At 51.0% G+C, this 23,012-nt stretch overlaps 20 non-coding genes across 20 annotated transcripts; all 20 read left to right on the plus strand.

Moving 5' to 3' along the window:
* The first annotated feature begins 513 nt into the window (after positions 1-513).
* Positions 514-654, plus strand: LOC141312838 (U4 spliceosomal RNA). Its single transcript, XR_012349338.1, has one exon. It is a non-coding gene; the product is annotated as a U4 spliceosomal RNA (small nuclear RNA).
* Positions 655-1,775: 1,121 nt separating this feature from the next.
* trnan-guu (transfer RNA asparagine (anticodon GUU)) lies at positions 1,776-1,849 on the plus strand. The gene has a single exon. It is a non-coding gene; the product is annotated as a tRNA-Asn (tRNA).
* Positions 1,850-3,387: 1,538 nt separating this feature from the next.
* Positions 3,388-3,528, plus strand: LOC141312839 (U4 spliceosomal RNA). The gene has a single exon (XR_012349339.1). It is a non-coding gene; the product is annotated as a U4 spliceosomal RNA (small nuclear RNA).
* Positions 3,529-4,649: 1,121 nt separating this feature from the next.
* On the plus strand, positions 4,650-4,723 carry trnan-guu (transfer RNA asparagine (anticodon GUU)). The gene has a single exon. It is a non-coding gene; the product is annotated as a tRNA-Asn (tRNA).
* Positions 4,724-6,261: 1,538 nt separating this feature from the next.
* LOC141312840 (U4 spliceosomal RNA) lies at positions 6,262-6,402 on the plus strand. Its single transcript, XR_012349341.1, has one exon. It is a non-coding gene; the product is annotated as a U4 spliceosomal RNA (small nuclear RNA).
* An 847-nt stretch (positions 6,403-7,249) lies between these two features.
* Positions 7,250-7,322, plus strand: trnak-cuu (transfer RNA lysine (anticodon CUU)). The gene has a single exon. It is a non-coding gene; the product is annotated as a tRNA-Lys (tRNA).
* A 201-nt stretch (positions 7,323-7,523) lies between these two features.
* trnan-guu (transfer RNA asparagine (anticodon GUU)) lies at positions 7,524-7,597 on the plus strand. Its single transcript has one exon. It is a non-coding gene; the product is annotated as a tRNA-Asn (tRNA).
* A 1,541-nt stretch (positions 7,598-9,138) lies between these two features.
* LOC141312841 (U4 spliceosomal RNA) lies at positions 9,139-9,279 on the plus strand. Its single transcript, XR_012349342.1, has one exon. It is a non-coding gene; the product is annotated as a U4 spliceosomal RNA (small nuclear RNA).
* Positions 9,280-10,400: 1,121 nt separating this feature from the next.
* trnan-guu (transfer RNA asparagine (anticodon GUU)) lies at positions 10,401-10,474 on the plus strand. Its single transcript has one exon. It is a non-coding gene; the product is annotated as a tRNA-Asn (tRNA).
* A 1,538-nt stretch (positions 10,475-12,012) lies between these two features.
* LOC141312771 (U4 spliceosomal RNA) lies at positions 12,013-12,153 on the plus strand. The gene has a single exon (XR_012349272.1). It is a non-coding gene; the product is annotated as a U4 spliceosomal RNA (small nuclear RNA).
* An 847-nt stretch (positions 12,154-13,000) lies between these two features.
* On the plus strand, positions 13,001-13,073 carry trnak-cuu (transfer RNA lysine (anticodon CUU)). Its single transcript has one exon. It is a non-coding gene; the product is annotated as a tRNA-Lys (tRNA).
* A 201-nt stretch (positions 13,074-13,274) lies between these two features.
* On the plus strand, positions 13,275-13,348 carry trnan-guu (transfer RNA asparagine (anticodon GUU)). Its single transcript has one exon. It is a non-coding gene; the product is annotated as a tRNA-Asn (tRNA).
* Positions 13,349-14,889: 1,541 nt separating this feature from the next.
* Positions 14,890-15,030, plus strand: LOC141312842 (U4 spliceosomal RNA). The gene has a single exon (XR_012349343.1). It is a non-coding gene; the product is annotated as a U4 spliceosomal RNA (small nuclear RNA).
* Positions 15,031-15,877: 847 nt separating this feature from the next.
* On the plus strand, positions 15,878-15,950 carry trnak-cuu (transfer RNA lysine (anticodon CUU)). Its single transcript has one exon. It is a non-coding gene; the product is annotated as a tRNA-Lys (tRNA).
* A 201-nt stretch (positions 15,951-16,151) lies between these two features.
* trnan-guu (transfer RNA asparagine (anticodon GUU)) lies at positions 16,152-16,225 on the plus strand. Its single transcript has one exon. It is a non-coding gene; the product is annotated as a tRNA-Asn (tRNA).
* Positions 16,226-17,766: 1,541 nt separating this feature from the next.
* Positions 17,767-17,907, plus strand: LOC141312843 (U4 spliceosomal RNA). The gene has a single exon (XR_012349344.1). It is a non-coding gene; the product is annotated as a U4 spliceosomal RNA (small nuclear RNA).
* Positions 17,908-19,028: 1,121 nt separating this feature from the next.
* Positions 19,029-19,102, plus strand: trnan-guu (transfer RNA asparagine (anticodon GUU)). Its single transcript has one exon. It is a non-coding gene; the product is annotated as a tRNA-Asn (tRNA).
* Positions 19,103-20,640: 1,538 nt separating this feature from the next.
* On the plus strand, positions 20,641-20,781 carry LOC141312772 (U4 spliceosomal RNA). Its single transcript, XR_012349273.1, has one exon. It is a non-coding gene; the product is annotated as a U4 spliceosomal RNA (small nuclear RNA).
* An 847-nt stretch (positions 20,782-21,628) lies between these two features.
* Positions 21,629-21,701, plus strand: trnak-cuu (transfer RNA lysine (anticodon CUU)). Its single transcript has one exon. It is a non-coding gene; the product is annotated as a tRNA-Lys (tRNA).
* Positions 21,702-21,896: 195 nt separating this feature from the next.
* Positions 21,897-21,970, plus strand: trnan-guu (transfer RNA asparagine (anticodon GUU)). Its single transcript has one exon. It is a non-coding gene; the product is annotated as a tRNA-Asn (tRNA).
* The last annotated feature ends 1,042 nt before the right edge of the window (positions 21,971-23,012 follow it).

The raw sequence follows: 23,012 nt of genomic DNA on the forward strand, positions 1-23,012 counted from the left end.
GAGCACAATGGATTAGCAGTCCATCGCCTTAACCACTCGGCCACCTCGTCGTATTACGTGCCGTCTTTTATTTAGCACTCCCGATTCAGATCATCAGCTCATTAGTAGAGAACTCAAAGAACTGAACTGAGTGTGTTAGATAAGGAGGACACACAAAAAGTTCAGCATGGGGTCCCCAGGACCTAGATTAAGGTCCAGTGCTAAAGGAACCGAACGACAAGGATGGGATTAGCAGTCCATCGGCTTAACCACTCGGCCTCCCCGCCCCCTTGCTGACTGAGAGAGGCCATGCTGCGGACCTTTTCAGCTGCTGCTGCTGTGCTTTCAGCAGGCTGTTTTGAGCACAGAGGGAATAGTGAATGAGCCGTCTTTTACACACCTCTAATCTGTTCCGTAGAAACACGATGCAGCAACCCGTGCCAGGAGACTGTTTGTGCGGCAGTTTAAAGCTTACTACCACCTTGTCGGTTCACATCCACGTAGGTGCCTGCAAAGGTCACAACCGTCGCCGGCATTCTTTCGCAGAGGCAATATTGTAGCCTATGAGGTTTATCCGAGGCGCGATCATTGCTGGTTGAAAACTTTACCCAATACCCCGCCAGGATGACTTGAAATACAGTCAGCTTTGGCAATTTTTGCTAGCCTCTCTGGAGGCTTAGAGTATTGTTGAGAAAAAATAGCCTGGTTTCGTTTCTCGTCGAAAAGTTGTCTGCTGATGATTGAGCGCCAGAGCCAGAAGGCTTGTTGTTTTGTAAATATGTCCTCAAGACGGGTATCATTAAACTGCAGCGCAATTACAGCTCACCGTTACCCATCGTAAACAGGTTGGGCCTGTCTGGTCCGGTGGGCTCTCAGTGGCGCTAAAGCTTCCAGTGCATGTCGAGCACAATGTATTAGCCTTCCACCGCCTTACCCGCTGGACCACCTCGTCATCTTGCGTGGTTTCTTTGTTTAACACTCCTGAACCATGTGCATGTGGATGCCTTCTTCGTCTTTTGTTTCAGCCGCCGAGGGCCTGTTTTCCACTGAGGCCCTGCGTCAAACTCCCTATGAGACACAATCGAACGTTAGTAGTAACCTCCGATTACGGCCGAATGTGGATTCTGCTCGGACGACGGGGCACCGGTACATCCTTTGTAGCTTTGGCTTGTTAGCCAAACGCTACAGCAGTTTGCCATTTCCCATGAAATCATCCTTGATTTCCTTAAGAAAGGTGCCCCAAATTGGTGGAAAATCACATCTCAACCATACGCTGTCCAAAGCATTGACCCGCCTTCACGCGGCAAAACAGAACGTGTTGTTGGCCCGCACTGCTGGGTCAAACTGCGCTTCCCAAAAACAGATTGGGTCAAAACCGACAGAAGAAAACTCTAAGCCTGCTCTAAGCCCTACCCACGGGGAGGGCTCGACAGTCTCGCACAACGCGAGAGCCTCCGTTTCGCCTGTGTAATTTGGGGGCCGATGAAAACTGGGTCCGACCCGGTGAAGAAGCCCACGACCAGCCCGGCTAGCTCAGTCGGTAGAGCATGATACTCTTAATCTCAGGGTCGTGGGTTCGAGCCCCACGTTGGGCGGCTCTGTTGACTCTCTTTCTTCCCAAAAGGGTGGCGGGCTCCAGCGTGCCCATTCGCCGCGCAGGCTGAGTGGATTTTGCGAGCTCCGGAAACATCTTTCAAAACAGATGTCGCTGTTAGTGCGAGCAATTTTAATCCCTATCACTAACCCTAACCCTTGCTTTTACACCGGTGATCCGGCGGCAGCAAGCAACAGCGGCTGTCTCTGTGGCGCAATCGGTTAGCGCGTTCGGCTGTTAACCGAAAGGTTGGTGGTTCGAGCCCACCCAGGGACGTGTGAAATGCCGGAGTTTTGCACGCGCGTCAGGTGTCCACTAACGCCTATGCCATTCTTAGGGTTGCGAGGCACAGCTTTCTCAGGGCGTTTATCTTGTGCACCTTCAATAAGCTGGCTTGTTTTAAAAGAACTCAGCGGCGGGCATTTGGTGAACATTTTCACCAGCTCGAGTAGTTTGCTGTGGCATGTGGATGCCTTCTTTACTGATGATCTGTCTCTGGGGCTCATCTAGTTGACATAGTATCCGCTGACATTCGGCTGAAGGTGCTGATCCACCATCTGCTCTTGGTACGGACTGGAACCGGGGGACTGTAGTGACCATCAGATCGGAATGCAGAATGGATCTGGTGGCTACGGTGACCTCAGAATAAGAAGAAACAGACTAATATTAATGTAGATGCAAAAGTTCCATGTTGCCACAAAGTCAATACCCAATACCCCACCGGGATGACTTGAAATACAGTCAGCATCGGCAATTTTTGCCAGTCTCTCTGGAGGCTTGTTGAGAAAGATAGTCTTGCTTCGTTTTGTTTCCTTTTATTGGCGTGGCTGGTTGTTGGTCCTCGTCAAAGAGGTGTCCACCGATCATAGCGTGCCGGAGCCAGAAGACTTGTTGTTTTGTCAATATGTTCTCAAGACTTTGCGGCAGGTATCAATAAACTACAGCACAATCACAGCTCGCCGCTACCCATCGTAAACAGGTTGGGCCTGTCTGTTCCGGTGGGCTCTCAGTGGTGCTAAAGCATCAAATGAAGAGGATGGGATTCGAACCCACACAAACCAAGGCGTGCCGAGCACAACGGACTAGCCTTGCATCGCCTTAACCACTCGACCACCTTTCGTTTTGCGCGGTCCTTTTGTTTAACACTCCCGATTCAGACCACCAGCTCATTAGTAGAGCTCTCAGTGAACTGAACTGAGTGTGTCAGATAGGGAAGACACACAAAAATTGCAGAGTGGGGTCCCCAGGACCGCTGCTAAATGTACCGAACGACGAGGATGGGATTCGAACCTACGCGTGCAGAGCACAATGGATTAGCAGTCCATCGCCTTAACCACTCGGCCACCTCGTCGTATTACGTGCCGTCTTTTATTTAGCACTCCCGATTCAGATCATCAGCTCATTAGTAGAGAACTCAAAGAACTGAACTGAGTGTGTTAGATAAGGAGGACACACAAAAAGTTCAGCATGGGGTCCCCAGGACCTAGATTAAGGTCCAGTGCTAAAGGAACCGAACGACAAGGATGGGATTAGCAGTCCATCGCCTTAACCACTCGGCCTCCCCGCCCCCTTGCTGACTGAGAGAGGCCATGCTGCGGACCTTTTCAGCTGCTGCTGCTGTGCTTTCAGCAGGCTGTTTTGAGCACAGAGGGAATAGTGAATGAGCCGTCTTTTACACACCTCTAATCTGTTCCGTAGAAACACGGTGCAGCAACCCGTGCCAGGAGACTGTTTGTGCGGCAGTTTAAAGCTTACTACCACCTTGTCGGTTCACATCCACGTAGGTGCCTGCAAAGGTCACAACCGTCGCCGGCATTCTTTCGCAGAGGCAATATTGTAGCCTATGAGGTTTATCCGAGGCGCGATCATTGCTGGTTGAAAACTTTACCCAATACCCCGCCAGGATGACTTGAAATACAGTCAGCTTTGGCAATTTTTGCTAGCCTCTCTGGAGGCTTAGAGTATTGTTGAGAAAAAATAGCCTGGTTTCGTTTCTCGTCGAAAAGTTGTCTGCTGATGATTGAGCGCCAGAGCCAGAAGGCTTGTTGTTTTGTAAATATGTCCTCAAGACGGGTATCATTAAACTGCAGCGCAATTACAGCTCACCGTTACCCATCGTAAACAGGTTGGGCCTGTCTGGTCCGGTGGGCTCTCAGTGGCGCTAAAGCTTCCAGTGCATGTCGAGCACAATGTATTAGCCTTCCACCGCCTTACCCGCTGGACCACCTCGTCATCTTGCGTGGTTTCTTTGTTTAACACTCCTGAACCATGTGCATGTGGATGCCTTCTTCGTCTTTTGTTTCAGCCGCCGAGGGCCTGTTTTCCACTGAGGCCCTGCGTCAAACTCCCTATGAGACACAATCGAACGTTAGTAGTAACCTCCGATTACGGCCGAATGTGGATTCTGCTCGGACGACGGGGCACCGGTACATCCTTTGTAGCTTTGGCTTGTTAGCCAAACGCTACAGCAGTTTGCCATTTCCCATGAAATCATCCTTGATTTCCTTAAGAAAGGTGCCCCAAATTGGTGGAAAATCACATCTCAACCATACGCTGTCCAAAGCATTGACCCGCCTTCACGCGGCAAAACAGAACGTGTTGTTGGCCCGCACTGCTGGGTCAAACTGCGCTTCCCAAAAACAGATTGGGTCAAAACCGACAGAAGAAAACTCTAAGCCTGCTCTAAGCCCTACCCACGGGGAGGGCTCGACAGTCTCGCACAACGCGAGAGCCTCCGTTTCGCCTGTGTAATTTGGGGGCCGATGAAAACTGGGTCCGACCCGGTGAAGAAGCCCACGACCAGCCCGGCTAGCTCAGTCGGTAGAGCATGATACTCTTAATCTCAGGGTCGTGGGTTCGAGCCCCACGTTGGGCGGCTCTGTTGACTCTCTTTCTTCCCAAAAGGGTGGCGGGCTCCAGCGTGCCCATTCGCCGCGCAGGCTGAGTGGATTTTGCGAGCTCCGGAAACATCTTTCAAAACAGATGTCGCTGTTAGTGCGAGCAATTTTAATCCCTATCACTAACCCTAACCCTTGCTTTTACACCGGTGATCCGGCGGCAGCAAGCAACAGCGGCTGTCTCTGTGGCGCAATCGGTTAGCGCGTTCGGCTGTTAACCGAAAGGTTGGTGGTTCGAGCCCACCCAGGGACGTGTGAAATGCCGGAGTTTTGCACGCGCGTCAGGTGTCCACTAACGCCTATGCCATTCTTAGGGTTGCGAGGCACAGCTTTCTCAGGGCGTTTATCTTGTGCACCTTCAATAAGCTGGCTTGTTTTAAAAGAACTCAGCGGCGGGCATTTGGTGAACATTTTCACCAGCTCGAGTAGTTTGCTGTGGCATGTGGATGCCTTCTTTACTGATGATCTGTCTCTGGGGCTCATCTAGTTGACATAGTATCCGCTGACATTCGGCTGAAGGTGCTGATCCACCATCTGCTCTTGGTACGGACTGGAACCGGGGGACTGTAGTGACCATCAGATCGGAATGCAGAATGGATCTGGTGGCTACGGTGACCTCAGAATAAGAAGAAACAGACTAATATTAATGTAGATGCAAAAGTTCCATGTTGCCACAAAGTCAATACCCAATACCCCACCGGGATGACTTGAAATACAGTCAGCATCGGCAATTTTTGCCAGTCTCTCTGGAGGCTTGTTGAGAAAGATAGTCTTGCTTCGTTTTGTTTCCTTTTATTGGCGTGGCTGGTTGTTGGTCCTCGTCAAAGAGGTGTCCACCGATCATAGCGTGCCGGAGCCAGAAGACTTGTTGTTTTGTCAATATGTTCTCAAGACTTTGCGGCAGGTATCAATAAACTACAGCACAATCACAGCTCGCCGCTACCCATCGTAAACAGGTTGGGCCTGTCTGTTCCGGTGGGCTCTCAGTGGTGCTAAAGCATCAAATGAAGAGGATGGGATTCGAACCCACACAAACCAAGGCGTGCCGAGCACAACGGACTAGCCTTGCATCGCCTTAACCACTCGACCACCTTTCGTTTTGCGCGGTCCTTTTGTTTAACACTCCCGATTCAGACCACCAGCTCATTAGTAGAGCTCTCAGTGAACTGAACTGAGTGTGTCAGATAGGGAAGACACACAAAAATTGCAGAGTGGGGTCCCCAGGACCGCTGCTAAATGTACCGAACGACGAGGATGGGATTCGAACCTACGCGTGCAGAGCACAATGGATTAGCAGTCCATCGCCTTAACCACTCGGCCACCTCGTCGTATTACGTGCCGTCTTTTATTTAGCACTCCCGATTCAGATCATCAGCTCATTAGTAGAGAACTCAAAGAACTGAACTGAGTGTGTTAGATAAGGAGGACACACAAAAAGTTCAGCATGGGGTCCCCAGGACCTAGATTAAGGTCCAGTGCTAAAGGAACCGAACGACAAGGATGGGATTAGCAGTCCATCGCCTTAACCACTCGGCCTCCCCGCCCCCTTGCTGACTGAGAGAGGCCATGCTGCGGACCTTTTCAGCTGCTGCTGCTGTGCTTTCAGCAGGCTGTTTTGAGCACAGAGGGAATAGTGAATGAGCCGTCTTTTACACACCTCTAATCTGTTCCGTAGAAACACGGTGCAGCAACCCGTGCCAGGAGACTGTTTGTGCGGCAGTTTAAAGCTTACTACCACCTTGTCGGTTCACATCCACGTAGGTGCCTGCAAAGGTCACAACCGTCGCCGGCATTCTTTCGCAGAGGCAATATTGTAGCCTATGAGGTTTATCCGAGGCGCGATCATTGCTGGTTGAAAACTTTACCCAATACCCCGCCAGGATGACTTGAAATACAGTCAGCTTTGGCAATTTTTGCTAGCCTCTCTGGAGGCTTAGAGTATTGTTGAGAAAAAATAGCCTGGTTTCGTTTCTCGTCGAAAAGTTGTCTGCTGATGATTGAGCGCCAGAGCCAGAAGGCTTGTTGTTTTGTAAATATGTCCTCAAGACGGGTATCATTAAACTGCAGCGCAATTACAGCTCACCGTTACCCATCGTAAACAGGTTGGGCCTGTCTGGTCCGGTGGGCTCTCAGTGGCGCTAAAGCTTCCAGTGCATGTCGAGCACAATGTATTAGCCTTCCACCGCCTTACCCGCTGGACCACCTCGTCATCTTGCGTGGTTTCTTTGTTTAACACTCCTGAACCATGTGCATGTGGATGCCTTCTTCGTCTTTTGTTTCAGCCGCCGAGGGCCTGTTTTCCACTGAGGCCCTGCGTCAAACTCCCTATGAGACACAATCGAACGTTAGTAGTAACCTCCGATTACGGCCGAATGTGGATTCTGCTCGGACGACGGGGCACCGGTACATCCTTTGTAGCTTTGGCTTGTTAGCCAAACGCTACAGCAGTTTGCCATTTCCCATGAAATCATCCTTGATTTCCTTAAGAAAGGTGCCCCAAATTGGTGGAAAATCACATCTCAACCATACGCTGTCCAAAGCATTGACCCGCCTTCACGCGGCAAAACAGAACGTGTTGTTGGCCCGCACTGCTGGGTCAAACTGCGCTTCCCAAAAACAGATTGGGTCAAAACCGACAGAAGAAAACTCTAAGCCTGCTCTAAGCCCTACCCACGGGGAGGGCTCGACAGTCTCGCACAACGCGAGAGCCTCCGTTTCGCCTGTGTAATTTGGGGGCCGATCAAAACTGGGTCCGACCCGGTGAAGAAGCCCACGATCAGCCCGGCTAGCTCAGTCGGTAGAGCATGAGACTCTTAATCTCAGGGTCGTGGGTTCGAGCCCCACGTTGGGCGGCTCTGTTGACTCTCTTTCTTCCCAAAAGGGTGGCGGGCTCCAGCGTGCCCATTCGCCGCGCAGGCTGAGTGGATTTTGCGAGCTCCGGAAACATCTTTCAAAACAGATGTCGCTGTTAGTGCGAGCAATTTTAATCCCTATCACTAACCCTAACCCTTGCTTTTACACCGGTGATCCGGCGGCAGCAAGCAACAGCGGCTGTCTCTGTGGCGCAATCGGTTAGCGCGTTCGGCTGTTAACCGAAAGGTTGGTGGTTCGAGCCCACCCAGGGACGTGTGAAATGCCGGAGTTTTGCACGCGCGTCAGGTGTCCACTAACGCCTATGCCATTCTTAGGGTTGCGAGGCACAGCTTTCTCAGGGCGTTTATCTTGTGCACCTTCAATAAGCTGGCTTGTTTTAAAAGAACTCAGCGGCGGGCATTTGGTGAACATTTTCACCAGCTCGAGTAGTTTGCTGTGGCATGTGGATGCCTTCTTAACTGATGATCTGTCTCTGGGGCTCATCTAGTTGACATAGTATCCGCTGACATTCGGCTGAAGGTGCTGATCCACCATCTGCTCTTGGTACGGACTGGAACCGGGGGACTGTAGTGACCATCAGATCGGAATGCAGAATGGATCTGGTGGCTACGGTGACCTCAGAATAAGAAGAAACAGACTAATATTAATGTAGATGCAAAAGTTCCATGTTGCCACAAAGTCAATACCCAATACCCCACCGGGATGACTTGAAATACAGTCAGCATCGGCAATTTTTGCCAGTCTCTCTGGAGGCTTGTTGAGAAAGATAGTCTTGCTTCGTTTTGTTTCCTTTTATTGGCGTGGCTGGTTGTTGGTCCTCGTCAAAGAGGTGTCCACCGATCATAGCGTGCCGGAGCCAGAAGACTTGTTGTTTTGTCAATATGTTCTCAAGACTTTGCGGCAGGTATCAATAAACTACAGCACAATCACAGCTCGCCGCTACCCATCGTAAACAGGTTGGGCCTGTCTGTTCCGGTGGGCTCTCAGTGGTGCTAAAGCATCAAATGAAGAGGATGGGATTCGAACCCACACAAACCAAGGCGTGCCGAGCACAACGGACTAGCCTTGCATCGCCTTAACCACTCGACCACCTTTCGTTTTGCGCGGTCCTTTTGTTTAACACTCCCGATTCAGACCACCAGCTCATTAGTAGAGCGCTCAGTGAACTGAACTGAGTGTGTCAGATAGGGAAGACACACAAAAATTGCAGAGTGGGGTCCCCAAGAGGATCACTGCTAAATGTACCGAACGACGAGGATGGGACTCGAACCCACGCGTGCAGAGCACAATGGATTAGCAGTCCATCGCCTTAACCACTCGGCCACCTCGTCGTATTACGTGCCGTCTTTTATTTAGCACTCCCGATTCAGATCATCAGCTCATTAGTAGAGAACTCAAAGAACTGAACTGAGTGTGTTAGATAAGGAGGACACACAAAAAGTTCAGCATGGGGTCCCCAGGACCTAGATTAAGGTCCAGTGCTAAAGGAACCGAACGACAAGGATGGGATTAGCAGTCCATCGGCTTAACCACTCGGCCTCCCCGCCCCCTTGCTGACTGAGAGAGGCCATGCTGCGGACCTTTTCAGCTGCTGCTGCTGTGCTTTCAGCAGGCTGTTTTGAGCACAGAGGGAATAGTGAATGAGCCGTCTTTTACACACCTCTAATCTGTTCCGTAGAAACACGATGCAGCAACCCGTGCCAGGAGACTGTTTGTGCGGCAGTTTAAAGCTTACTACCACCTTGTCGGTTCACATCCACGTAGGTGCCTGCAAAGGTCACAACCGTCGCCGGCATTCTTTCGCAGAGGCAATATTGTAGCCTATGAGGTTTATCCGAGGCGCGATCATTGCTGGTTGAAAACTTTACCCAATACCCCGCCAGGATGACTTGAAATACAGTCAGCTTTGGCAATTTTTGCTAGCCTCTCTGGAGGCTTAGAGTATTGTTGAGAAAAAATAGCCTGGTTTCGTTTCTCGTCGAAAAGTTGTCTGCTGATGATTGAGCGCCAGAGCCAGAAGGCTTGTTGTTTTGTAAATATGTCCTCAAGACGGGTATCATTAAACTGCAGCGCAATTACAGCTCACCGTTACCCATCGTAAACAGGTTGGGCCTGTCTGGTCCGGTGGGCTCTCAGTGGCGCTAAAGCTTCCAGTGCATGTCGAGCACAATGTATTAGCCTTCCACCGCCTTACCCGCTGGACCACCTCGTCATCTTGCGTGGTTTCTTTGTTTAACACTCCTGAACCATGTGCATGTGGATGCCTTCTTCGTCTTTTGTTTCAGCCGCCGAGGGCCTGTTTTCCACTGAGGCCCTGCGTCAAACTCCCTATGAGACACAATCGAACGTTAGTAGTAACCTCCGATTACGGCCGAATGTGGATTCTGCTCGGACGACGGGGCACCGGTACATCCTTTGTAGCTTTGGCTTGTTAGCCAAACGCTACAGCAGTTTGCCATTTCCCATGAAATCATCCTTGATTTCCTTAAGAAAGGTGCCCCAAATTGGTGGAAAATCACATCTCAACCATACGCTGTCCAAAGCATTGACCCGCCTTCACGCGGCAAAACAGAACGTGTTGTTGGCCCGCACTGCTGGGTCAAACTGCGCTTCCCAAAAACAGATTGGGTCAAAACCGACAGAAGAAAACTCTAAGCCTGCTCTAAGCCCTACCCACGGGGAGGGCTCGACAGTCTCGCACAACGCGAGAGCCTCCGTTTCGCCTGTGTAATTTGGGGGCCGATGAAAACTGGGTCCGACCCGGTGAAGAAGCCCACGACCAGCCCGGCTAGCTCAGTCGGTAGAGCATGATACTCTTAATCTCAGGGTCGTGGGTTCGAGCCCCACGTTGGGCGGCTCTGTTGACTCTCTTTCTTCCCAAAAGGGTGGCGGGCTCCAGCGTGCCCATTCGCCGCGCAGGCTGAGTGGATTTTGCGAGCTCCGGAAACATCTTTCAAAACAGATGTCGCTGTTAGTGCGAGCAATTTTAATCCCTATCACTAACCCTAACCCTTGCTTTTACACCGGTGATCCGGCGGCAGCAAGCAACAGCGGCTGTCTCTGTGGCGCAATCGGTTAGCGCGTTCGGCTGTTAACCGAAAGGTTGGTGGTTCGAGCCCACCCAGGGACGTGTGAAATGCCGGAGTTTTGCACGCGCGTCAGGTGTCCACTAACGCCTATGCCATTCTTAGGGTTGCGAGGCACAGCTTTCTCAGGGCGTTTATCTTGTGCACCTTCAATAAGCTGGCTTGTTTTAAAAGAACTCAGCGGCGGGCATTTGGTGAACATTTTCACCAGCTCGAGTAGTTTGCTGTGGCATGTGGATGCCTTCTTTACTGATGATCTGTCTCTGGGGCTCATCTAGTTGACATAGTATCCGCTGACATTCGGCTGAAGGTGCTGATCCACCATCTGCTCTTGGTACGGACTGGAACCGGGGGACTGTAGTGACCATCAGATCGGAATGCAGAATGGATCTGGTGGCTACGGTGACCTCAGAATAAGAAGAAACAGACTAATATTAATGTAGATGCAAAAGTTCCATGTTGCCACAAAGTCAATACCCAATACCCCACCGGGATGACTTGAAATACAGTCAGCATCGGCAATTTTTGCCAGTCTCTCTGGAGGCTTGTTGAGAAAGATAGTCTTGCTTCGTTTTGTTTCCTTTTATTGGCGTGGCTGGTTGTTGGTCCTCGTCAAAGAGGTGTCCACCGATCATAGCGTGCCGGAGCCAGAAGACTTGTTGTTTTGTCAATATGTTCTCAAGACTTTGCGGCAGGTATCAATAAACTACAGCACAATCACAGCTCGCCGCTACCCATCGTAAACAGGTTGGGCCTGTCTGTTCCGGTGGGCTCTCAGTGGTGCTAAAGCATCAAATGAAGAGGATGGGATTCGAACCCACACAAACCAAGGCGTGCCGAGCACAACGGACTAGCCTTGCATCGCCTTAACCACTCGACCACCTTTCGTTTTGCGCGGTCCTTTTGTTTAACACTCCCGATTCAGACCACCAGCTCATTAGTAGAGCTCTCAGTGAACTGAACTGAGTGTGTCAGATAGGGAAGACACACAAAAATTGCAGAGTGGGGTCCCCAGGACCGCTGCTAAATGTACCGAACGACGAGGATGGGATTCGAACCTACGCGTGCAGAGCACAATGGATTAGCAGTCCATCGCCTTAACCACTCGGCCACCTCGTCGTATTACGTGCCGTCTTTTATTTAGCACTCCCGATTCAGATCATCAGCTCATTAGTAGAGAACTCAAAGAACTGAACTGAGTGTGTTAGATAAGGAGGACACACAAAAAGTTCAGCATGGGGTCCCCAGGACCTAGATTAAGGTCCAGTGCTAAAGGAACCGAACGACAAGGATGGGATTAGCAGTCCATCGCCTTAACCACTCGGCCTCCCCGCCCCCTTGCTGACTGAGAGAGGCCATGCTGCGGACCTTTTCAGCTGCTGCTGCTGTGCTTTCAGCAGGCTGTTTTGAGCACAGAGGGAATAGTGAATGAGCCGTCTTTTACACACCTCTAATCTGTTCCGTAGAAACACGATGCAGCAACCCGTGCCAGGAGAATGTTTGTGCGGCAGTTTAAAGCTTGCTACCACCTTGTCGGTTCACATCCACGTAGGTGCCTGCAAAGGTCACGACCGTCGCCGGCATTCTTTCGTAGAGGCAATATTGTAGCCTATGAGGTTTATCCGAGGCGCGATCATTGCTGGTTGAAAACTTTACCCAATACCCCGCCCGGATGACTTGAAATACAGTCAGCTTTGGCAATTTTTGCTAGCCTCTCTGGAGGCTTAGAGTATTGTTGAGAAAAAATAGCCTGGCTTTGTTTCTCGTCAAAAAGGTGTCTGCTTATGATTGAGCGCCAGAGCCAGAAGGCTTGTTGTTTTGTGAATATGTCCTCAAGACGGGTATCATTAAACTGCAGCGCAATTACAGCTCACCGTTACCCATCGTAAACAGGTTGGGCCTGTCTGGTCCGGTGGGCTCTCAGTGGCGCTAAAGCTTCCAGTGCATGTCGAGCACAATGTATTAGCCTTCCACCGCCTTACCCGCTGGACCACCTCGTCATCTTGCGTGGTTTCTTTGTTTAACACTCCTGAACCATGTGCATGTGGATGCCTTCTTCGTCTTTTGTTTCAGCCGCCGAGGGCCTGTTTTCCACTGAGGCCCTGCGTCAAACTCCCTATGAGACACAATCGAACGTTAGTAGTAACCTCCGATTACGGCCGAATGTGGATTCTGCTCGGACGACGGGGCACCGGTACATCCTTTGTAGCTTTGGCTTGTTAGCCAAACGCTACAGCAGTTTGCCATTTCCCATGAAATCATCCTTGATTTCCTTAAGAAAGGTGCCCCAAATTGGTGGAAAATCACATCTCAACCATACGCTGTCCAAAGCATTGACCCGCCTTCACGCGGCAAAACAGAACGTGTTGTTGGCCCGCACTGCTGGGTCAAACTGCGCTTCCCAAAAACAGATTGGGTCAAAACCGACAGAAGAAAACTCTAAGCCTGCTCTAAGCCCTACCCACGGGGAGGGCTCGACAGTCTCGCACAACGCGAGAGCCTCCGTTTCGCCTGTGTAATTTGGGGGCCGATGAAAACTGGGTCCGACCCGGTGAAGAAGCCCACGATCAGCCCGGCTAGCTCAGTCGGTAGAGCATGAGACTCTTAATCTCAGGGTCGTGGGTTCGAGCCCCACGTTGGGCGGCTCTGTTGACTCTCTTTCTTCCCAAAAGGGTGGCGGGCTCCAGCGTGCCCATTCGCCGCGCAGGCTGAGTGGATTTTGCGAGCTCCGGAAACATCTTTCAAAACAGATGTCGCTGTTAGTGCGAGCAATTTTAATCCCTATCACTAACCCTAACCCTTGCTTTTACACCGGTGATCCGGCGGCAGCAAGCAACAGCGGCTGTCTCTGTGGCGCAATCGGTTAGCGCGTTCGGCTGTTAACCGAAAGGTTGGTGGTTCGAGCCCACCCAGGGACGTGTGAAATGCCGGAGTTTTGCACGCGCGTCAGGTGTCCACTAACGCCTATGCCATTCTTAGGGTTGCGAGGCACAGCTTTCTCAGGGCGTTTATCTTGTGCACCTTCAATAAGCTGGCTTGTTTTAAAAGAACTCAGCGGCGGGCATTTGGTGAACATTTTCACCAGCTCGAGTAGTTTGCTGTGGCATGTGGATGCCTTCTTAACTGATGATCTGTCTCTGGGGCTCATCTAGTTGACATAGTATCCGCTGACATTCGGCTGAAGGTGCTGATCCACCATCTGCTCTTGGTACGGACTGGAACCGGGGGACTGTAGTGACCATCAGATCGGAATGCAGAATGGATCTGGTGGCTACGGTGACCTCAGAATAAGAAGAAACAGACTAATATTAATGTAGATGCAAAAGTTCCATGTTGCCACAAAGTCAATACCCAATACCCCACCGGGATGACTTGAAATACAGTCAGCATCGGCAATTTTTGCCAGTCTCTCTGGAGGCTTGTTGAGAAAGATAGTCTTGCTTCGTTTTGTTTCCTTTTATTGGCGTGGCTGGTTGTTGGTCCTCGTCAAAGAGGTGTCCACCGATCATAGCGTGCCGGAGCCAGAAGACTTGTTGTTTTGTCAATATGTTCTCAAGACTTTGCGGCAGGTATCAATAAACTACAGCACAATCACAGCTCGCCGCTACCCATCGTAAACAGGTTGGGCCTGTCTGTTCCGGTGGGCTCTCAGTGGTGCTAAAGCATCAAATGAAGAGGATGGGATTCGAACCCACACAAACCAAGGCGTGCCGAGCACAACGGACTAGCCTTGCATCGCCTTAACCACTCGACCACCTTTCGTTTTGCGCGGTCCTTTTGTTTAACACTCCCGATTCAGACCACCAGCTCATTAGTAGAGCGCTCAGTGAACTGAACTGAGTGTGTCAGATAGGGAAGACACACAAAAATTGCAGAGTGGGGTCCCCAAGAGGATCACTGCTAAATGTACCGAACGACGAGGATGGGACTCGAACCCACGCGTGCAGAGCACAATGGATTAGCAGTCCATCGCCTTAACCACTCGGCCACCTCGTCGTATTACGTGCCGTCTTTTATTTAGCACTCCCGATTCAGATCATCAGCTCATTAGTAGAGAACTCAAAGAACTGAACTGAGTGTGTTAGATAAGGAGGACACACAAAAAGTTCAGCATGGGGTCCCCAGGACCTAGATTAAGGTCCAGTGCTAAAGGAACCGAACGACAAGGATGGGATTAGCAGTCCATCGCCTTAACCACTCGGCCTCCCCGCCCCCTTGCTGACTGAGAGAGGCCATGCTGCGGACCTTTTCAGCTGCTGCTGCTGTGCTTTCAGCAGGCTGTTTTGAGCACAGAGGGAATAGTGAATGAGCCGTCTTTTACACACCTCTAATCTGTTCCGTAGAAACACGGTGCAGCAACCCGTGCCAGGAGACTGTTTGTGCGGCAGTTTAAAGCTTACTACCACCTTGTCGGTTCACATCCACGTAGGTGCCTGCAAAGGTCACAACCGTCGCCGGCATTCTTTCGCAGAGGCAATATTGTAGCCTATGAGGTTTATCCGAGGCGCGATCATTGCTGGTTGAAAACTTTACCCAATACCCCGCCAGGATGACTTGAAATACAGTCAGCTTTGGCAATTTTTGCTAGCCTCTCTGGAGGCTTAGAGTATTGTTGAGAAAAAATAGCCTGGTTTCGTTTCTCGTCGAAAAGTTGTCTGCTGATGATTGAGCGCCAGAGCCAGAAGGCTTGTTGTTTTGTAAATATGTCCTCAAGACGGGTATCATTAAACTGCAGCGCAATTACAGCTCACCGTTACCCATCGTAAACAGGTTGGGCCTGTCTGGTCCGGTGGGCTCTCAGTGGCGCTAAAGCTTCCAGTGCATGTCGAGCACAATGTATTAGCCTTCCACCGCCTTACCCGCTGGACCACCTCGTCATCTTGCGTGGTTTCTTTGTTTAACACTCCTGAACCATGTGCATGTGGATGCCTTCTTCGTCTTTTGTTTCAGCCGCCGAGGGCCTGTTTTCCACTGAGGCCCTGCGTCAAACTCCCTATGAGACACAATCGAACGTTAGTAGTAACCTCCGATTACGGCCGAATGTGGATTCTGCTCGGACGACGGGGCACCGGTACATCCTTTGTAGCTTTGGCTTGTTAGCCAAACGCTACAGCAGTTTGCCATTTCCCATGAAATCATCCTTGATTTCCTTAAGAAAGGTGCCCCAAATTGGTGGAAAATCACATCTCAACCATACGCTGTCCAAAGCATTGACCCGCCTTCACGCGGCAAAACAGAACGTGTTGTTGGCCCGCACTGCTGGGTCAAACTGCGCTTCCCAAAAACAGATTGGGTCAAAACCGACAGAAGAAAACTCTAAGCCTGCTCTAAGCCCTACCCACGGGGAGGGCTCGACAGTCTCGCACAACGCGAGAGCCTCCGTTTCGCCTGTGTAATTTGGGGGCCGATGAAAACTGGGTCCGACCCGGTGAAGAAGCCCACGATCAGCCCGGCTAGCTCAGTCGGTAGAGCATGAGACTCTTAATCTCAGGGTCGTGGGTTCGAGCCCCACGTTGGGCGGCTCTGTTGACTCTCTTTCTTCCCAAAAGGGTGGCGGGCTCCAGCGTGCCCATTCGCCGCGCAGGCTGAGTGGATTTTGCGAGCTCCGGAAACATCTTTCAAAACAGATGTCGCTGTTAGTGCGAGCAATTTTAATCCCTATCACTAACCCTAACCCTTGCTTTTACACCGGTGATCCGGCGGCAGCAAGCAACAGCGGCTGTCTCTGTGGCGCAATCGGTTAGCGCGTTCGGCTGTTAACCGAAAGGTTGGTGGTTCGAGCCCACCCAGGGACGTGTGAAATGCCGGAGTTTTGCACGCGCGTCAGGTGTCCACTAACGCCTATGCCATTCTTAGGGTTGCGAGGCACAGCTTTCTCAGGGCGTTTATCTTGTGCACCTTCAATAAGCTGGCTTGTTTTAAAAGAACTCAGCGGCGGGCATTTGGTGAACATTTTCACCAGCTCGAGTAGTTTGCTGTGGCATGTGGATGCCTTCTTAACTGATGATCTGTCTCTGGGGCTCATCTAGTTGACATAGTATCCGCTGACATTCGGCTGAAGGTGCTGATCCACCATCTGCTCTTGGTACGGACTGGAACCGGGGGACTGTAGTGACCATCAGATCGGAATGCAGAATGGATCTGGTGGCTACGGTGACCTCAGAATAAGAAGAAACAGACTAATATTAATGTAGATGCAAAAGTTCCATGTTGCCACAAAGTCAATACCCAATACCCCACCGGGATGACTTGAAATACAGTCAGCATCGGCAATTTTTGCCAGTCTCTCTGGAGGCTTGTTGAGAAAGATAGTCTTGCTTCGTTTTGTTTCCTTTTATTGGCGTGGCTGGTTGTTGGTCCTCGTCAAAGAGGTGTCCACCGATCATAGCGTGCCGGAGCCAGAAGACTTGTTGTTTTGTCAATATGTTCTCAAGACTTTGCGGCAGGTATCAATAAACTACAGCACAATCACAGCTCGCCGCTACCCATCGTAAACAGGTTGGGCCTGTCTGTTCCGGTGGGCTCTCAGTGGTGCTAAAGCATCAAATGAAGAGGATGGGATTCAAACCCACACAAACCAAGGCGTGCCGAGCACAACGGACTAGCCTTGCATCGCCTTAACCACTCGACCACCTTTCGTTTTGCGCGGTCCTTTTGTTTAACACTCCCGATTCAGACCACCAGCTCATTAGTAGAGCGCTCAGTGAACTGAACTGAGTGTGTCAGATAGGGAAGACACACAAAAATTGCAGAGTGGGGTCCCCAAGAGGATCACTGCTAAATGTACCGAACGACGAGGATGGGACTCGAACCCACGCGTGCAGAGCACAATGGATTAGCAGTCCATCGCCTTAACCACTCGGCCACCTCGTCGTATTACGTGCCGTCTTTTATTTAGCACTCCCGATTCAGATCATCAGCTCATTAGTAGAGAACTCAAAGAACTGAACTGAGTGTGTTAGATAAGGAGGACACACAAAAAGTTCAGCATGGGGTCCCCAGGACCTAGATTAAGGTCCAGTGCTAAAGGAACCGAACGACAAGGATGGGATTAGCAGTCCATCGGCTTAACCACTCGGCCTCCCCGCCCCCTTGCTGACTGAGAGAGGCCATGCTGCGGACCTTTTCAGCTGCTGCTGCTGTGCTTTCAGCAGGCTGTTTTGAGCACAGAGGGAATAGTGAATGAGCCGTCTTTTACACACCTCTAATCTGTTCCGTAGAAACACGATGCAGCAACCCGTGCCAGGAGACTGTTTGTGCGGCAGTTTAAAGCTTACTACCACCTTGTCGGTTCACATCCACGTAGGTGCCTGCAAAGGTCACAACCGTCGCCGGCATTCTTTCGCAGAGGCAATATTGTAGCCTATGAGGTTTATCCGAGGCGCGATCATTGCTGGTTGAAAACTTTACCCAATACCCCGCCAGGATGACTTGAAATACAGTCAGCTTTGGCAATTTTTGCTAGCCTCTCTGGAGGCTTAGAGTATTGTTGAGAAAAAATAGCCTGGTTTCGTTTCTCGTCGAAAAGTTGTCTGCTGATGATTGAGCGCCAGAGCCAGAAGGCTTGTTGTTTTGTAAATATGTCCTCAAGACGGGTATCATTAAACTGCAGCGCAATTACAGCTCACCGTTACCCATCGTAAACAGGTTGGGCCTGTCTGGTCCGGTGGGCTCTCAGTGGCGCTAAAGCTTCCAGTGCATGTCGAGCACAATGTATTAGCCTTCCACCGCCTTACCCGCTGGACCACCTCGTCATCTTGCGTGGTTTCTTTGTTTAACACTCCTGAACCATGTGCATGTGGATGCCTTCTTCGTCTTTTGTTTCAGCCGCCGAGGGCCTGTTTTCCACTGAGGCCCTGCGTCAAACTCCCTATGAGACACAATCGAACGTTAGTAGTAACCTCCGATTACGGCCGAATGTGGATTCTGCTCGGACGACGGGGCACCGGTACATCCTTTGTAGCTTTGGCTTGTTAGCCAAACGCTACAGCAGTTTGCCATTTCCCATGAAATCATCCTTGATTTCCTTAAGAAAGGTGCCCCAAATTGGTGGAAAATCACATCTCAACCATACGCTGTCCAAAGCATTGACCCGCCTTCACGCGGCAAAACAGAACGTGTTGTTGGCCCGCACTGCTGGGTCAAACTGCGCTTCCCAAAAACAGATTGGGTCAAAACCGACAGAAGAAAACTCTAAGCCTGCTCTAAGCCCTACCCACGGGGAGGGCTCGACAGTCTCGCACAACGCGAGAGCCTCCGTTTCGCCTGTGTAATTTGGGGGCCGATGAAAACTGGGTCCGACCCGGTGAAGAAGCCCACGACCAGCCCGGCTAGCTCAGTCGGTAGAGCATGATACTCTTAATCTCAGGGTCGTGGGTTCGAGCCCCACGTTGGGCGGCTCTGTTGACTCTCTTTCTTCCCAAAAGGGTGGCGGGCTCCAGCGTGCCCATTCGCCGCGCAGGCTGAGTGGATTTTGCGAGCTCCGGAAACATCTTTCAAAACAGATGTCGCTGTTAGTGCGAGCAATTTTAATCCCTATCACTAACCCTAACCCTTGCTTTTACACCGGTGATCCGGCAGCAGCAAGCAACAGCGGCTGTCTCTGTGGCGCAATCGGTTAGCGCGTTCGGCTGTTAACCGAAAGGTTGGTGGTTCGAGCCCACCCAGGGACGTGTGAAATGCCGGAGTTTTGCACGCGCGTCAGGTGTCCACTAACGCCTATGCCATTCTTAGGGTTGCGAGGCACAGCTTTCTCAGGGCGTTTATCTTGTGCACCTTCAATAAGCTGGCTTGTTTTAAAAGAACTCAGCGGCGGGCATTTGGTGAACATTTTCACCAGCTCGAGTAGTTTGCTGTGGCATGTGGATGCCTTCTTTACTGATGATCTGTCTCTGGGGCTCATCTAGTTGACATAGTATCCGCTGACATTCGGCTGAAGGTGCTGATCCACCATCTGCTCTTGGTACGGACTGGAACCGGGGGACTGTAGTGACCATCAGATCGGAATGCAGAATGGATCTGGTGGCTACGGTGACCTCAGAATAAGAAGAAACAGACTAATATTAATGTAGATGCAAAAGTTCCATGTTGCCACAAAGTCAATACCCAATACCCCACCGGGATGACTTGAAATACAGTCAGCATCGGCAATTTTTGCCAGTCTCTCTGGAGGCTTGTTGAGAAAGATAGTCTTGCTTCGTTTTGTTTCCTTTTATTGGCGTGGCTGGTTGTTGGTCCTCGTCAAAGAGGTGTCCACCGATCATAGCGTGCCGGAGCCAGAAGACTTGTTGTTTTGTCAATATGTTCTCAAGACTTTGCGGCAGGTATCAATAAACTACAGCACAATCACAGCTCGCCGCTACCCATCGTAAACAGGTTGGGCCTGTCTGTTCCGGTGGGCTCTCAGTGGTGCTAAAGCATCAAATGAAGAGGATGGGATTCGAACCCACACAAACCAAGGCGTGCCGAGCACAACGGACTAGCCTTGCATCGCCTTAACCACTCGACCACCTTTCGTTTTGCGCGGTCCTTTTGTTTAACACTCCCGATTCAGACCACCAGCTCATTAGTAGAGCTCTCAGTGAACTGAACTGAGTGTGTCAGATAGGGAAGACACACAAAAATTGCAGAGTGGGGTCCCCAGGACCGCTGCTAAATGTACCGAACGACGAGGATGGGATTCGAACCTACGCGTGCAGAGCACAATGGATTAGCAGTCCATCGCCTTAACCACTCGGCCACCTCGTCGTATTACGTGCCGTCTTTTATTTAGCACTCCCGATTCAGATCATCAGCTCATTAGTAGAGAACTCAAAGAACTGAACTGAGTGTGTTAGATAAGGAGGACACACAAAAAGTTCAGCATGGGGTCCCCAGGACCTAGATTAAGGTCCAGTGCTAAAGGAACCGAACGACAAGGATGGGATTAGCAGTCCATCGCCTTAACCACTCGGCCTCCCCGCCCCCTTGCTGACTGAGAGAGGCCATGCTGCGGACCTTTTCAGCTGCTGCTGCTGTGCTTTCAGCAGGCTGTTTTGAGCACAGAGGGAATAGTGAATGAGCCGTCTTTTACACACCTCTAATCTGTTCCGTAGAAACACGATGCAGCAACCCGTGCCAGGAGAATGTTTGTGCGGCAGTTTAAAGCTTGCTACCACCTTGTCGGTTCACATCCACGTAGGTGCCTGCAAAGGTCACGACCGTCGCCGGCATTCTTTCGTAGAGGCAATATTGTAGCCTATGAGGTTTATCCGAGGCGCGATCATTGCTGGTTGAAAACTTTACCCAATACCCCGCCCGGATGACTTGAAATACAGTCAGCTTTGGCAATTTTTGCTAGCCTCTCTGGAGGCTTAGAGTATTGTTGAGAAAAAATAGCCTGGCTTTGTTTCTCGTCAAAAAGGTGTCTGCTTATGATTGAGCGCCAGAGCCAGAAGGCTTGTTGTTTTGTGAATATGTCCTCAAGACGGGTATCATTAAACTGCAGCGCAATTACAGCTCACCGTTACCCATCGTAAACAGGTTGGGCCTGTCTGGTCCGGTGGGCTCTCAGTGGCGCTAAAGCTTCCAGTGCATGTCGAGCACAATGTATTAGCCTTCCACCGCCTTACCCGCTGGACCACCTCGTCATCTTGCGTGGTTTCTTTGTTTAACACTCCTGAACCATGTGCATGTGGATGCCTTCTTCGTCTTTTGTTTCAGCCGCCGAGGGCCTGTTTTCCACTGAGGCCCTGCGTCAAACTCCCTATGAGACACAATCGAACGTTAGTAGTAACCTCCGATTACGGCCGAATGTGGATTCTGCTCGGACGACGGGGCACCGGTACATCCTTTGTAGCTTTGGCTTGTTAGCCAAACGCTACAGCAGTTTGCCATTTCCCATGAAATCATCCTTGATTTCCTTAAGAAAGGTGCCCCAAATTGGTGGAAAATCACATCTCAACCATACGCTGTCCAAAGCATTGACCCGCCTTCACGCGGCAAAACAGAACGTGTTGTTGGCCCGCACTGCTGGGTCAAACTGCGCTTCCCAAAAACAGATTGGGTCAAAACCGACAGAAGAAAACTCTAAGCCTGCTCTAAGCCCTACCCACGGGGAGGGCTCGACAGTCTCGCACAACGCGAGAGCCTCCGTTTCGCCTGTGTAATTTGGGGGCCGATGAAAACTGGGTCCGACCCGGTGAAGAAGCCCACGATCAGCCCGGCTAGCTCAGTCGGTAGAGCATGAGACTCTTAATCTCAGGGTCGTGGGTTCGAGCCCCACGTTGGGCGGCTCTGTTGACTCTCTTTCTTCCCAAAAGGGTGGCGGGCTCCAGCGTGCCCATTCGCCGCGCAGGCTGAGTGGATTTTGCGAGCTCCGGAAACATCTTTCAAAACAGATGTCGCTGTTAGTGCGAGCAATTTTAATCCCTATCACTAACCCTTGCTTTTACACCGGTGATCCGGCGGCAGCAAGCAACAGCGGCTGTCTCTGTGGCGCAATCGGTTAGCGCGTTCGGCTGTTAACCGAAAGGTTGGTGGTTCGAGCCCACCCAGGGACGTGTGAAATGCCGGAGTTTTGCACGCGCGTCAGGTGTCCACTAACGCCTATGCCATTCTTAGGGTTGCGAGGCACAGCTTTCTCAGGGCGTTTATCTTGTGCACCTTCAATAAGCTGGCTTGTTTTAAAAGAACTCAGCGGCGGGCATTTGGTGAACATTTTCACCAGCTCGAGTAGTTTGCTGTGGCATGTGGATGCCTTCTTAACTGATGATCTGTCTCTGGGGCTCATCTAGTTGACATAGTATCCGCTGACATTCGGCTGAAGGTGCTGATCCACCATCTGCTCTTGGTACGGACTGGAACCGGGGGACTGTAGTGACCATCAGATCGGAATGCAGAATGGATCTGGTGGCTACGGTGACCTCAGAATAAGAAGAAACAGACTAATATTAATGTAGATGCAAAAGTTCCATGTTGCCACAAAGTCAATACCCAATACCCCACCGGGATGACTTGAAATACAGTCAGCATCGGCAATTTTTGCCAGTCTCTCTGGAGGCTTGTTGAGAAAGATAGTCTTGCTTCGTTTTGTTTCCTTTTATTGGCGTGGCTGGTTGTTGGTCCTCGTCAAAGAGGTGTCCACCGATCATAGCGTGCCGGAGCCAGAAGACTTGTTGTTTTGTCAATATGTTCTCAAGACTTTGCGGCAGGTATCAATAAACTACAGCACAATCACAGCTCGCCGCTACCCATCGTAAACAGGTTGGGCCTGTCTGTTCCGGTGGGCTCTCAGTGGTGCTAAAGCATCAAATGAAGAGGATGGGATTCGAACCCACACAAACCAAGGCGTGCCGAGCACAACGGACTAGCCTTGCATCGCCTTAACCACTCGACCACCTTTCGTTTTGCACGGTCCTTTTGTTTAACACTCCCGATTCAGACCACCAGCTCATTAGTAGAGCGCTCAGTGAACTGAACTGAGTGTGTCAGATAGGGAAGACACACAAAAATTGCAGAGTGGGGTCCCCAAGAGGATCACTGCTAAATGTACCGAACGACGAGGATGGGACTCGAACCCACGCGTGCAGAGCACAATGGATT

This window comes from Garra rufa, unplaced genomic scaffold, assembly GCF_049309525.1.
Source record: "Garra rufa unplaced genomic scaffold, GarRuf1.0 hap1_unplaced_005, whole genome shotgun sequence".
NCBI classification, from domain to species: Eukaryota; Metazoa; Chordata; class Actinopteri; order Cypriniformes; family Cyprinidae; genus Garra; species Garra rufa.